Source organism: Asparagus officinalis, chromosome 10 (genome assembly GCF_001876935.1).
Source record: "Asparagus officinalis chromosome 10, Aspof.V1, whole genome shotgun sequence".
In the NCBI taxonomy this organism is placed as follows: domain Eukaryota; kingdom Viridiplantae; phylum Streptophyta; class Magnoliopsida; order Asparagales; family Asparagaceae; genus Asparagus; species Asparagus officinalis.
Genome location: NC_033803.1, coordinates 51,129,467 through 51,141,056, shown reverse-complemented (window position 1 = coordinate 51,141,056; position 11,590 = coordinate 51,129,467). Strand labels below are relative to the sequence as shown.

The 11,590-nt window shown below is 43.7% G+C and overlaps 1 long non-coding RNA gene across 1 annotated transcript; it reads left to right on the top strand.

Moving 5' to 3' along the window:
* On the top strand, positions 9,189 to 10,846 carry LOC109826082. The gene is made up of 3 exons (XR_002243186.1): positions 9,189 to 9,297; positions 10,244 to 10,409; positions 10,515 to 10,846. It is a non-coding gene; the product is annotated as an uncharacterized LOC109826082 (long non-coding RNA).

Genomic DNA, 11,590 nt, shown 5'->3' with positions numbered 1-11,590 from the left:
CCAGTGATACTGCTAGTGCCGCCAGTGCGTCTGCATAAGCGTTCTGGAGACGAGGGATGTATTCAATAAAGAATTCTTCGAAAGATTCTGCCATTTTGATGGCTTCCTGGTGGTACGGGATCAGGTCTTGATTCCTGACTTCATACTCACCGCGAACTTGGTTGACTATCAATTGCGAATCTCCAAAAGCTTCGAGATATTCGACCCCCAGCTCTTTGGCGAAACTGAGTCCAATGAGAAGCGCGTTGTATTCGGCAACATTATTGGAGCACGGACTAGTCAACGAATAAGCCCGAGGCATCACGTGCTTTCCAGGGGAGATTAAGACGACTCCAACTCCAGAGGAAACTGTAGGACATCCCGGGGTTATTACTCTATTAACTGCCCTTGAGGCACCATCGAAGTATAATTGCCATACTTGTTGGTGTGATGTGGTGTTAACCTCGTGGGTTTCATCCGGCAAGTCATCATATACTTCTGCCGTATCTGTGGTCGGGTTTGCCGCCAAAAGGTCACAAATCGCCTGTCCTTTTATCGACTTCTGCTGCTTGAAGTGCAAATCGTATTGGGACAAGAGAAGGGCCCACTTCGCTAGACGCCAATTCATAGAGGCCGGTTGCGTCATAAACACCCGTACTGGATTAACGTTGGAGATAACGTAGATCGTCTGTCCCACTAGGTAATGCCGCATCTTTTGCATCGCAAATACCAATGCAAGGCATTCTTTCTCAATCATCGGATATCGAGACTCAGCGCCTACCAAGGTCCGACTGAGGTAATAAACTGCCTGTTCGTGACCGTTATCATCGTCTTGCGCTAGTAAGGCACTTATCGAGTGGTTCATCGCCTTGAGATAAATCAAGAACGGTTTACCAGATTTCGGTGCAACGAGAACAGGAGGGTTCGCCAGATATGTTTTGATATCTTCGAACGCTTTTTGGCAGGCATCATCCCAGATGAATGATACTCCTTTCTTGTTCAGCTTAGAGAACGGTTGGCACTTCCCAGAAAGATTTGAGATGAAACGCCGGATATAAGCTAAACGCCCTTGCAATCCTCTGAGTTCTCTCAGATTCCTCGGGGGCTGCAATTCATGTATCGCCTTCACCTTATCAGGATCGATATGTATACCCTTAGTGGTGACGACGAACCCAAGAAATTTTCCGCTGGACATTCCAAGAAATGATTTAGTGGGGTTCATCTTCAACTGATGACTCCTCATGAGATCGAACATTGTCTTCAAATCCTTGATGTGATCTTCCTTGTTGCGGCTTTTCACAACCAAATCATCAACGTAACATTCGACTGTTTTCCTGAGATGTTCTTGGAAAATCTTAGTCATCGCTCGCTGGTATGTGGCACCGGCATTCTTCAGGCCGAAAGGCATCACCGTATAGCAGAAAACGCCGAGGGGTGTTCTAAACGCCGTATGCTTCTCATCCTCTGGATGCATCTTGATCTGGTTATATCCCGAAAATCCATCCATGAAGGACATCCTCTCAAATCCACATGTATTGTCGATAATGACATCCGTGATCGGGAGAGGGAAATCGTCTTTCGGACATGCTTCATTCAGGTTCCTGAAGTCGATGCAAATCCTGATTTTGCCATTCTTCTTCATGACGGGAACGATGTTGGCTAACCAGTCTGGATGTTGTTCCTCTCGGATAAATCCTGATTCGATCAACTTCTTAACCTCTGCCTCAATGGCTTCCATAATCTGCGGACGAAACCGTCTTTGCTGTTGCTTGACAGGTTTGGCATCCGGCTTGATATCGAGGCGGTGCATTGCGACATTGGGGTCGAGCCCTGGCATGTCTTCATAATTCCATGCGAAGACGTCGATATATTCCCTGATGAGAGCAATCAATTCCTCCTTCTCATCTGGGGGAAGACTGTCGCTGATGAATATAGGCTTTGGGTTAGCTTCATCACCCATGTTAATCTGGACTATTTTATCTTCAGTGGGTGGTTCTCTTTGCTCGAACCTATCGCCATACTGCATATTCAGATGGTGAACCCACGGGTCTTCCCATGTTGGCATTTGATCGTCGTCTTCCATGGTGGATGGATCAGCTGTAGTCATGTTCGCCATTAGGGTTTTGAAAACTTCTCCCAGACTTGTATCGGAGTCCCACTCTGAAGCATCGGGAGAGTATCCCTTCTTGGCTTTGTTAGCAATTTGATCGATAATTTGCCAACCACATTCGTCATCTGATGAAACATAACCTAAGCCTCGCCCATATTTATAATAATCCTCAGGTTTACCTTTTGGTACATATACTGCTTTGGCTGGATTACGAGGACCTCGATCGAAGTATAAACCTTCTCCGAGTGTGAAATCGTAGCCCTGCTTTTCCATGAGCTTGCGCGCTTCTGGACTATACTTGGATAGATGTCGACCAGGTTTGTCATCATCTTCGTCTTCACTTAGGAAATGATCTGGTAACGGAGAGCTTTTTCCTTTACCGTAAATCACTTCTTTAGCACCTCTTACTTTGTTCGGGATGACCATGGTTGTTCCGAAAGAATGCTGGAGGTGTTCCTTCGTTACATAGGATGATCGGATCGGCATATACAACTCAGGATTGTCGTACAGCTCTTTTATCACATCATCAAGAGACAAGGAGTACTCTAAATCATCTTTTATTGCAATATCGGCAAGTTGCCAGTTACAACCTCCATCTGACGATTGTTCATCGTCAAGATTGATTACAAAGGGTACAATGTCATTTAAAACAAAACCGCCATTGTAATCGAATCCGGCTTCAGAATCAGCTTCTTCTCCGCTGTCTGTGCCCTGGGCCGATGGTTCAGTATCGGATTCGTTACCATAAAGGAGAGAATCGGTGAAATAATTCTCATACCCCTTGAATGGTTGCTTATCCGCGACCACCGTCCTAACCTCATTGTCAGTGTCGACATACTTCAAACACTGATGGAGAGTAGAGGGAATTATCACGTTACTATGGATCCAAGGCCGACCCAATAGTAAGTTGTACGAAGTCTCCGCATCGATCACATAACACGTGACTTCTGTCTTCAGATCTCCCATCTGGCACTTCACCCGGATCTTACCCAAGGGTCTTGACCCACTAGTGTTGAATCCATAAATAACAGTGCCTGTGGACGCCAACTTGCTTACTGGGATGCCGAGGAAATGCATCAATCGAAGCGGCATAATACTCACAGCAGAACCCGGATCCACTTGGATTCGGTTGACTTGGCTGGAGCCAATGTATCCGACGAAATATAACGGCCGATCGTGGTTCGAATTCTTCGTCTGCATATCTTCTTTGGTGAAAGTAATGCAGGGAAGGTTCTTAGTCGCTATGTTGCACTGTTGACTCAGCGGTTCTGGCTGTTCAGGTATCGGCTTGACTTGAGTCAGAAATACCTCTGCATTGGCCAAAGCTTCTTGTAGGGCCTCCCTGGTTTCTTTGGATAATCGCAGCAACTCATACAGCGTTATCCGTGCAGGAATGTTGGCTAATTGCGCCATAATGTCGAAGCTATGCGGAGTCTTCGAGCTTTCCGGTTTGTCTCTTCCAATTGGACGACTGAAACGAGACTGCTTCGGATTCTGTACCTCTTGGGGATTCTTCTCTTTTGGTTTATTCACCGGTTGTCGTAGAGCTTCTTTACCCGGTGTGGGACTTGCAATCACTCCCATCTCCGTGAGAGTTTTGGCTGGTCCCCGCTTGTTCACCCCCTGCTCACTAGGTGGCGGATAATTGTAGTGGTATTCATTTCCGCTCCGTGTCGCAAAAGCTTCTTGTTCTTCTTCAGAGAGCAGGAAAGTGGAGATTCTTTCGTCATCTTCCCCTGGGATAGCAGAGACTCCATAACAAGACTTCCCTTTTCCTTTAGACTTCCTCCCGGATGACGAACCGGCCCATTGTTCATCTCCAATCAGATCTGGATGAACCCAAAGGATTTCGCCATTTGGGGTTGTGTGCGGCACAAGTCCCTTTTGGCGCTGTCCGTGCGGATCGTCATTCACCGTCTTCATCCCGACTTTGGTGACGCGTTTTGGCTCGAACCAAGTTGTAGGCACCGACCCAAAACTGATTGACACTGCGTTGGCCCCCACATTCTTGGCTGGTTTCGGGGTTATGACTCCTACGTCGATTAACGCCTGGATCTTGTCCTTGAGGTGGTAGCATGATCTCGTAGGGTGGTGGACCGCTCTGTGGTACGCGCAGTACTTTGGATCCGTCACTTTGCTGGCCCCTTCTTGATCCACGATCGCCGGCAACTGGATCTTGTTGTTCTCCAACAGGTATTTGAAGATGCCGGGAACTTCATCATCCTTGAAGGAGTACACTTTAGGAAACCTCGGCTCCGCAGATTTCTGCTTCTGAGGCCGTTGTTGCCATTGTCCTCGAGATTGTTGGGGTGCTTGTTGCTGTGGCTGCTGTTGCTGTGGTTGCAATTGAAAGGTTTGATTAGCATCAACTGCATTAGCTTGTGCCTTACCTTTCCCCCGTGGGACGAAGTTTTGCTTTGGAACACTCGTCGCCGGTTGGCCTCTTTCCGCCTTCTTCCTCTTGAGGAATCGCTCAGCTTGCTCTCCCCGGACTTTCAAGTCCTTCCATGTATTGGATGGTGCTGTCCCCATTGCTTCTAGCACGTCCAACGCGAGGTTGTTGTGGCAGGTCTGGAGGATGAATTCCTCGGTGATCGGGTCCCGGCAATTCATCGCCTTGTTCCGGAATCTTTTGACGAAGGTATCGACTAACTCTCCGTCCTTCTGCTTCTCATCGAGCAACGATCCGATAGATATCTCGGTGTCGTCGTCGAAGAAGTTGGCCAGGAACTTGGTCTCCATGTCATCCCAGCTGTTTACGCTGCCTGGCTTGAGGCGGCGATACCAATCGAAGGCGGCTCCGCGAAGAGTGCCGACGAATGACCGCACCATCAGAGGCTCATTACCAGAGATCACCCCCAAATGCGATTTGAAGTAAATCAAATGCTGGGTAGGTGAACCCATCCCATTAAACGGCGTGAAGTTAATTAGATTAAACTTCGCCGGATATGGGATCGATTCCCATTCTCTTGGGTATGGGCAAGGAATGCCTGTTTTCTTCGTCTCTTGAGCGGAAATTAGTGTGTTGATTTTGCTCTCGAGGTTCTTGATCTTCAGGTTTTCGCCGGTTTCTTCGCCAGCATTCTCATTACCACCCCCTGCGTTGACGGGAGGATCATTGGTGTTACGAGCATTTGTATCCTCATCTTCCACATTAATCGGGTTACGATGATTCTGCTCGCCTTGTTGGTTCGCCAATGCTTGGATCTGTTGGTCATGCATTTCTCTCATCTGCTGCATGGCCATCTCCATCTCAAATTTGAAACTTTCTTTCTGCTTAGCCAAAGCGTCTTCAAGCATCTTGGCCATCTGCTCCGCACTTATCATCAGGGCCTCGCGGGGTTGTCCCTCGCTGGATACTGTATTATCTGATGCCACCGCGGAGCCGGCATCAGATTCTTCATCTTCTGAAGGGCGTCTTGTCCGAATCCTACCATAAGTTGCTCGCTCTATGGTTCCGGACTGCAGACGGGTTCTAGGTCGGGAAGCTTTCAGAATCGACTCGAAATCTTCTCGTGCCGATGTCCCTTTGCTCGTCATGTTGGTGGTGACCCTCGGAAATTCTCCGTCTTCAATCACCCTTCTTCTTCGTTGGAAGCGCCTAGGCCTTGGTTTTGGCGTTTCCGCATTAAGTCTTTCAAAAACTGAAACTCTTTCGGGGACCGCCTTAATGCAATTGCATTCCGACAATACCGCCCGAATGAGTTTGGAACAGGGACATTGAATTTCCCGTTCTCGGGGACTCCTCTTCCTGGTTCTATTCGTACCCCCAGCACGATAGTACAACTCGTCATTTTGACAGTCAGAGTAACCTATCGTGTGCGGGCACGCCTTCTCAGGTACAACACAATCATTATCAGATGATAATGTTTCCATCTGAGGTTGACTTGCCTTCTTTGGGCTTTCAAAGGTTACCCGCCTCAAAACATGCCTTTTTGGGCGTGAATTTTCGGCGTGATCTTGGACTTCAATGCGCAAATTGGTGCGCGCAGCTGCCTTGAGGTCTTTGTCATGCTGGAGGTGATGGCGACCCCCAGTATGTTGAGTCGTTCTGGGCTTCTTCATCGGGCCCAAACGCTCGTGAATTGGAGCTTTGCCTCTCACGTCAGGAATTGGACCGAGGCGCTCCAAAATTGGTTTCTTCTTGCGGGATGACTCTGCATGATCTCCCGGAGAAGTTATTGGGATTGACGGCGACTTTGGTTGACTCGCCGGAGTTTGACCTTCCTTAGAAGGCTGCACTGGTTGCTTTTTGGCCTGAGTCGCCACTTCAGACTTAGGCTTCCAGACTTGTCGTGTTGGTGGTGGCTTCTTCTCCACCTCCTTTTGCAGCTTTCTACGGGCTTCCTGAGCTTGAGCCCGTGCCTGCGCTGACATCGCGCGGCGCTTGCGAATGCGCTCCTCGAGTGTCGAACGGTTCCGTTTGACGCGGACCCATTCTTTCTTTGGCGGCTTGGAAGAGTCGCCATTCATTGGTGGTTGAGGCTGTTTGCCTCTTCTGTTCTTCAACTCCGCGTGGTAGCGGAATCCGTCCGTAGACTCCATCGCCTTAGCGAATTGCCGCGCAAGGCGTTGACGACGCCTCTGGCGGGCTCTCTTTGAGAGAGTCACAACGCCCTGAACAGTAGAGGCGTTGGCGGGAGTTGGGTTGACCTGATTGGAGGTCGGTGGAACTTCATTTGACGCAACTTCGGCGTCAGTTGGGTTGAGAGCTTCGTGGGCTTCCCGAGCAGCTTCAAACCAACGAGCTTTTCTCCCGGAGGAGAACTTCTTGGACTTGCGGGGGGAGATAGAGCCGGACGAGGACACGTACTCCTCGAACTTGGCTTGGTCGAACTCGTACTCGACCTCCTCCACGACCGGGATTGCAATCCGCGGCTGCGACGCATCGATCTCGTTGGCGAGATCGTCGGCTCCCACTGTGGTCGCCAGATTGTTCGCGTGGAAAACTGTTTTCTTTTTCATTGATATGATTGTCATCTTGGGTTACAAAGATCCGGTCTTTTTGGCCGAGCCACCCCAAGGTGGCTCGGCATTGGCCGAGCCACCTTGAGGTGGCTTGGCTTTGGCCGAGCCCCCGCGGGCGGTGTTTTCCGACTTTTTCGAGTCGTTTTCCGTTGTTTCCGGTTCTGTCCGTGATTCGGTTGATTGAGACTCTGATTGGTTGATCTGATTTGGCAGTAAGTTGGATTCCTGATTTGGCAGTAAATCCGCTTCTGAGTTCGAGTCCGAAATTGATCTTGATTCGATCGTGATTCCTCCGAGTCCGCTCTCGGTTGGATGACTCGTTGATTCCTCAACTCATTAGCTTGATTCTGCACGCGGGTGGATGCATTCCGTCGCTTCTGTGCGATTCGTCGATCTCGTCGCCTCGTTGGTTCGTCGGTTTGTGCCGAGCTATGCTAGGGGACCTATAAGCAATTTTATATGCCTACAGTTATTTGTAATGAAAAAAAATATTAAGTCTAAACTGTTCGATGTTAAGTTCATAGAGTTGAATATTAAGTCTAGTCAGTTAAATGTTAAGCCTAACTGGTAGCTATTTTTATCTAAAGAAAAGTATATTATTTGTAATGAAAATAATATTTAGTCTAAACTATCTGATGTTAATTCTAATTGAGAGGAATATCAAGTCTAATCTGTTGAATGTGAATTCTAATTAGAGAAATATCAAGTCTAATAAGTTGAATGTTAAGTCTCGAAAGATTGTCAAGTCAAATCTATTGAATTTTAAGTCTCGTTTGTTAACTCAAATGGGTTCGCTGTTAAGTCTAATGAGTTGGGAATGAAGTCCAAGAGCATTGTATGTTAAGTCTACTGGATTGAATAATAAGTCTAAATGTGGAATGTTAAGTGTAATAGATTATATGTTAAGCCTAATTTGTTAAATGTTAAATGTAATTTATTGTATGTTAAGTCTAAGATATTATATTCAACTTTATAGACTTAACATTCAATTAATTAGAATTAACATCACGCCAATTAGACTTAACATACAACACATTAGACTTAACATACTACCTTTAGACTTGTTATCAACCCAATAGACTTAACATATAAGCCCTTGGATTTCAATTTCAACTTTATAGACTTAACATTCAATCAATTAGAATTAACATCATGCCTATTAGACTTAACATACAACGCGTTAGACTTAACATGTAACAAATTACACTTAAACATTTAACAAATTAGACTTAACATATAATCCATTACACTTAATATTCAATAAATTAGACTTCCAACCCAATAAATTTAACATACAAATTCTTAGACTTATTATTCAACCCAATAGACTTAACATACAAGCCCTTCGACTTCACTTCCAACTCATTACACTTAATATTCAAACCTTGGGCTTGAACTTAACATCAAAAATTGTCAAACAAAAATCACATTTAATCGGTATTTCTTTAAATTTTCATCTTTCCAAGATGTTCAAACAGAAATTACAAATTTCTTTAAAAAATCGATAGCTTAAAGGTCTGGTAGAACTTGTGACAACCTCTAGCTTCTCTTCGTCCTCCTCCGGCACCGCCTCCTCTGTCACGTTCTTCGCCACCTCTTCGCCTTCAATGTCAGAGACCGATCTATTGTTTAACGGATCCTCCGATGAGAACTCCAACAAATTCGAGGGTCTCGCCATTGCTGACCAAATTAGGGCTTTTTTTGGTTTTGGGGGAAAAGAAAGAGAGAGCGGAGAAAATTAGTGAGAGAAAATGAGTGAATAATATTAGGGTGTGTTTGGGAACTTGGATTTGGGCCTGGATTTAAAATCCAGGGTATTTAAAATTCAAATATCTAGTTTGGGTTCTGATTTGGGCCTAGATTTTGAATCAATTGATTTAACAAAGAGGAATTTAAAAGCCCAAAACAAGTGATTTCAAATTCCACCCTACCCTTTATCATTTATCAAATCCCAACCCGATCCTCTCTTTCTTTTCAAGTCGCGATCCCCTCTCTCTGGTTTCGATCTCTCTCTCTCCCCCTACCCCCGGCCTCTCCCCCTACAGTCGAAACCCTAGATCTGATCTAGGGTTTATATTGTGTTAATGTTGGATTCATGTTACATAACTTGTTTATTTTCTTTTTCCAGGTTTTGGGAACTAAAACCCTGTCAAGGGCTCAAGGATTGTATAGAAGAAATTCTAGCACTAACATGGTGACTTCAGATTCTCCAACTCCAAAAGACAACCAACAATGTGTAGGTATGTAGTGAATTTCTTTCTGACATACATAAATATATTCTTGATTTTAGTATATATTACCATGATTGATCTGAATATTATATGGTCATGATTTTATCACTGAGTTCATTAGTATAGCATATTCATCTGTTATGATTTTTAAGAAATTAACCACCTATTACTATTTGGGCTTGCATGTATTCATGTGAACATGTAGCAAGGCAATTTATCTATTATTACTGTTTTTAATCACGGTCAGACATATTTTGATGCATGTCCTAAATCTTGTCTGGTTTTAGTTGAGTCATACTATCACTAATTTTTAAGTTATTTTGGCATACTATTTTGACTGGCAAACATGACCATAGGAACATTAATTAGTTGTAAAAGAAAAATCAATTACAGCTATATTAGGATTTTATAATATTAACTATATGCATGAACGAATATATAATGCTTGAGGCATGGTAATAGCATGAAGTTGACTGTAGAAAACTCGAAGATGCACTTGATATATATGAGAATAAGGTTATAATTAAGAAACTAGTTTCTCGGCTGTGTAACTGGAGAGAACAGGATCCTCCCAACATCCACTAATATTTTAATTGCTATAAGTTAGTTGCAAAGTTCAATATCTAATTGGATTCATTACTAGCTCTTATTCATGGATTTGGATCCTGTTCTCTCCAGTTACACATCGGAGAAACTAGTTTCTTAATTATAACCTTATTCTCATATATATCAAGTGCTCTCAAGTTTACCGCCAATCTAATACAATCCTCAAGTCTTCACATCTCTGGGAAATAGTTGCTCCCTTATCCCATGATTTCGTCCCCGTGCTATTTAACCCGAACTAGACCAAAGCCCTAATTACTCTTCACTTGTCCCAAACTCAAAAAATTTAAATTTGGTAAGAGAAGTGTTACTATTTTAACTTTTCTATGTTGACGTTGTTGAATGATAATAGATTTCGCATTGAAAATGTCAATTTCAATGAGTTCTACATTGTTTAAGCATTCAAGCTTCTCAAGCGGGAATGATGATAGATGATTACTCATGTCCATCATGTTATCAACTTCAAACATATTGGACAAAGGAGAGGATTTGGTCATGCCTCAGTTATAGAGTTGGGTGTAAGTGTTTCTTACGGAAAGACGATCGATTATTTGAGCAAGCCAAGAAATTTTATATTGTGTTAATATTTCTAATTTTTTGATGATTTCTTATGAATGCATTAGGGTTTGGTGATTTTGATGGATTCTTAGCTAATTCAAGTAAGGAGTGCTTGTCTCATCTCAAAGGTACAAATTTTTCATTTTATTGAGAATTTTGTTCTTTTTATTTAGTGTATACTTGATTATGATGCATTTCTAAATGCATTTCTTACTCATACTCTAATAACCTTGGCATATCTTCCATATCTTTCTGTGGCAATAATACAGATTTTGATGCATTCATTTTGAAATATGTGGTGCTTATTCATGTACTAATGTCTTGGGATGATATGGGCGTATCAAATCTACTTTTCTTCTTGTGTACCTCAATTTCAATGAACTGAACCACTTATCACACACACACACACATCATTTATTGTCACAATTATTCATAACAGATTGGTGCTTGTTTGTTCATTTTCTGAAATATGTTGTAAAAAGCTGCATTTTTGTTTTGTAAAAAAAATATATATGTATTCATCTTTTTCTCTTCAAAGCATTGGCTATTTTTATCACTTGTATACATGTCATAAAAGTGATCATTATACTTATGTCTCATTTCTTGATTGCGCCTAAATAATGTATCAAGTGATAAAATGGTTAAAAAAAAGGAAATCAAAAGTTCCTTTTGCTTCATTTACATGCTTATATTAGAGTGCAAAACCACGATGTAACAAGTTTTCAATTTGACAAACTCCCAATATATGGTGGAGTAGAGCTTAATGCAATCCCATTATCATTTCAAATTAACTCCATCCTTCAACTTCCAACTGTTTCCAACATCAATATAAGGTGCAAGGATGATACAATTTGACATCACCAAGAATAGCAAAATAGAAACTCACACGCAAAATACTAGCTCTCATGCACAAATCAAGCCCAAATCTTATGCTCTTTTGTCTCTACGCAACATTGAAGAAACTGAATCAATCATAGACCCTTGTCTCAGTAGCTCCACTCATCGTCATTAGCTATATATGCTTCTTTTCTTAGAGACAACACGGCTATGTCACAGTGAGGTAAAAATCAACCCCCCCCCCCGGCGCGCGGCGCGGGGGCGACGCGCGCCCCCTCCACCCCCCCACCCTTCTGTCTTTTCT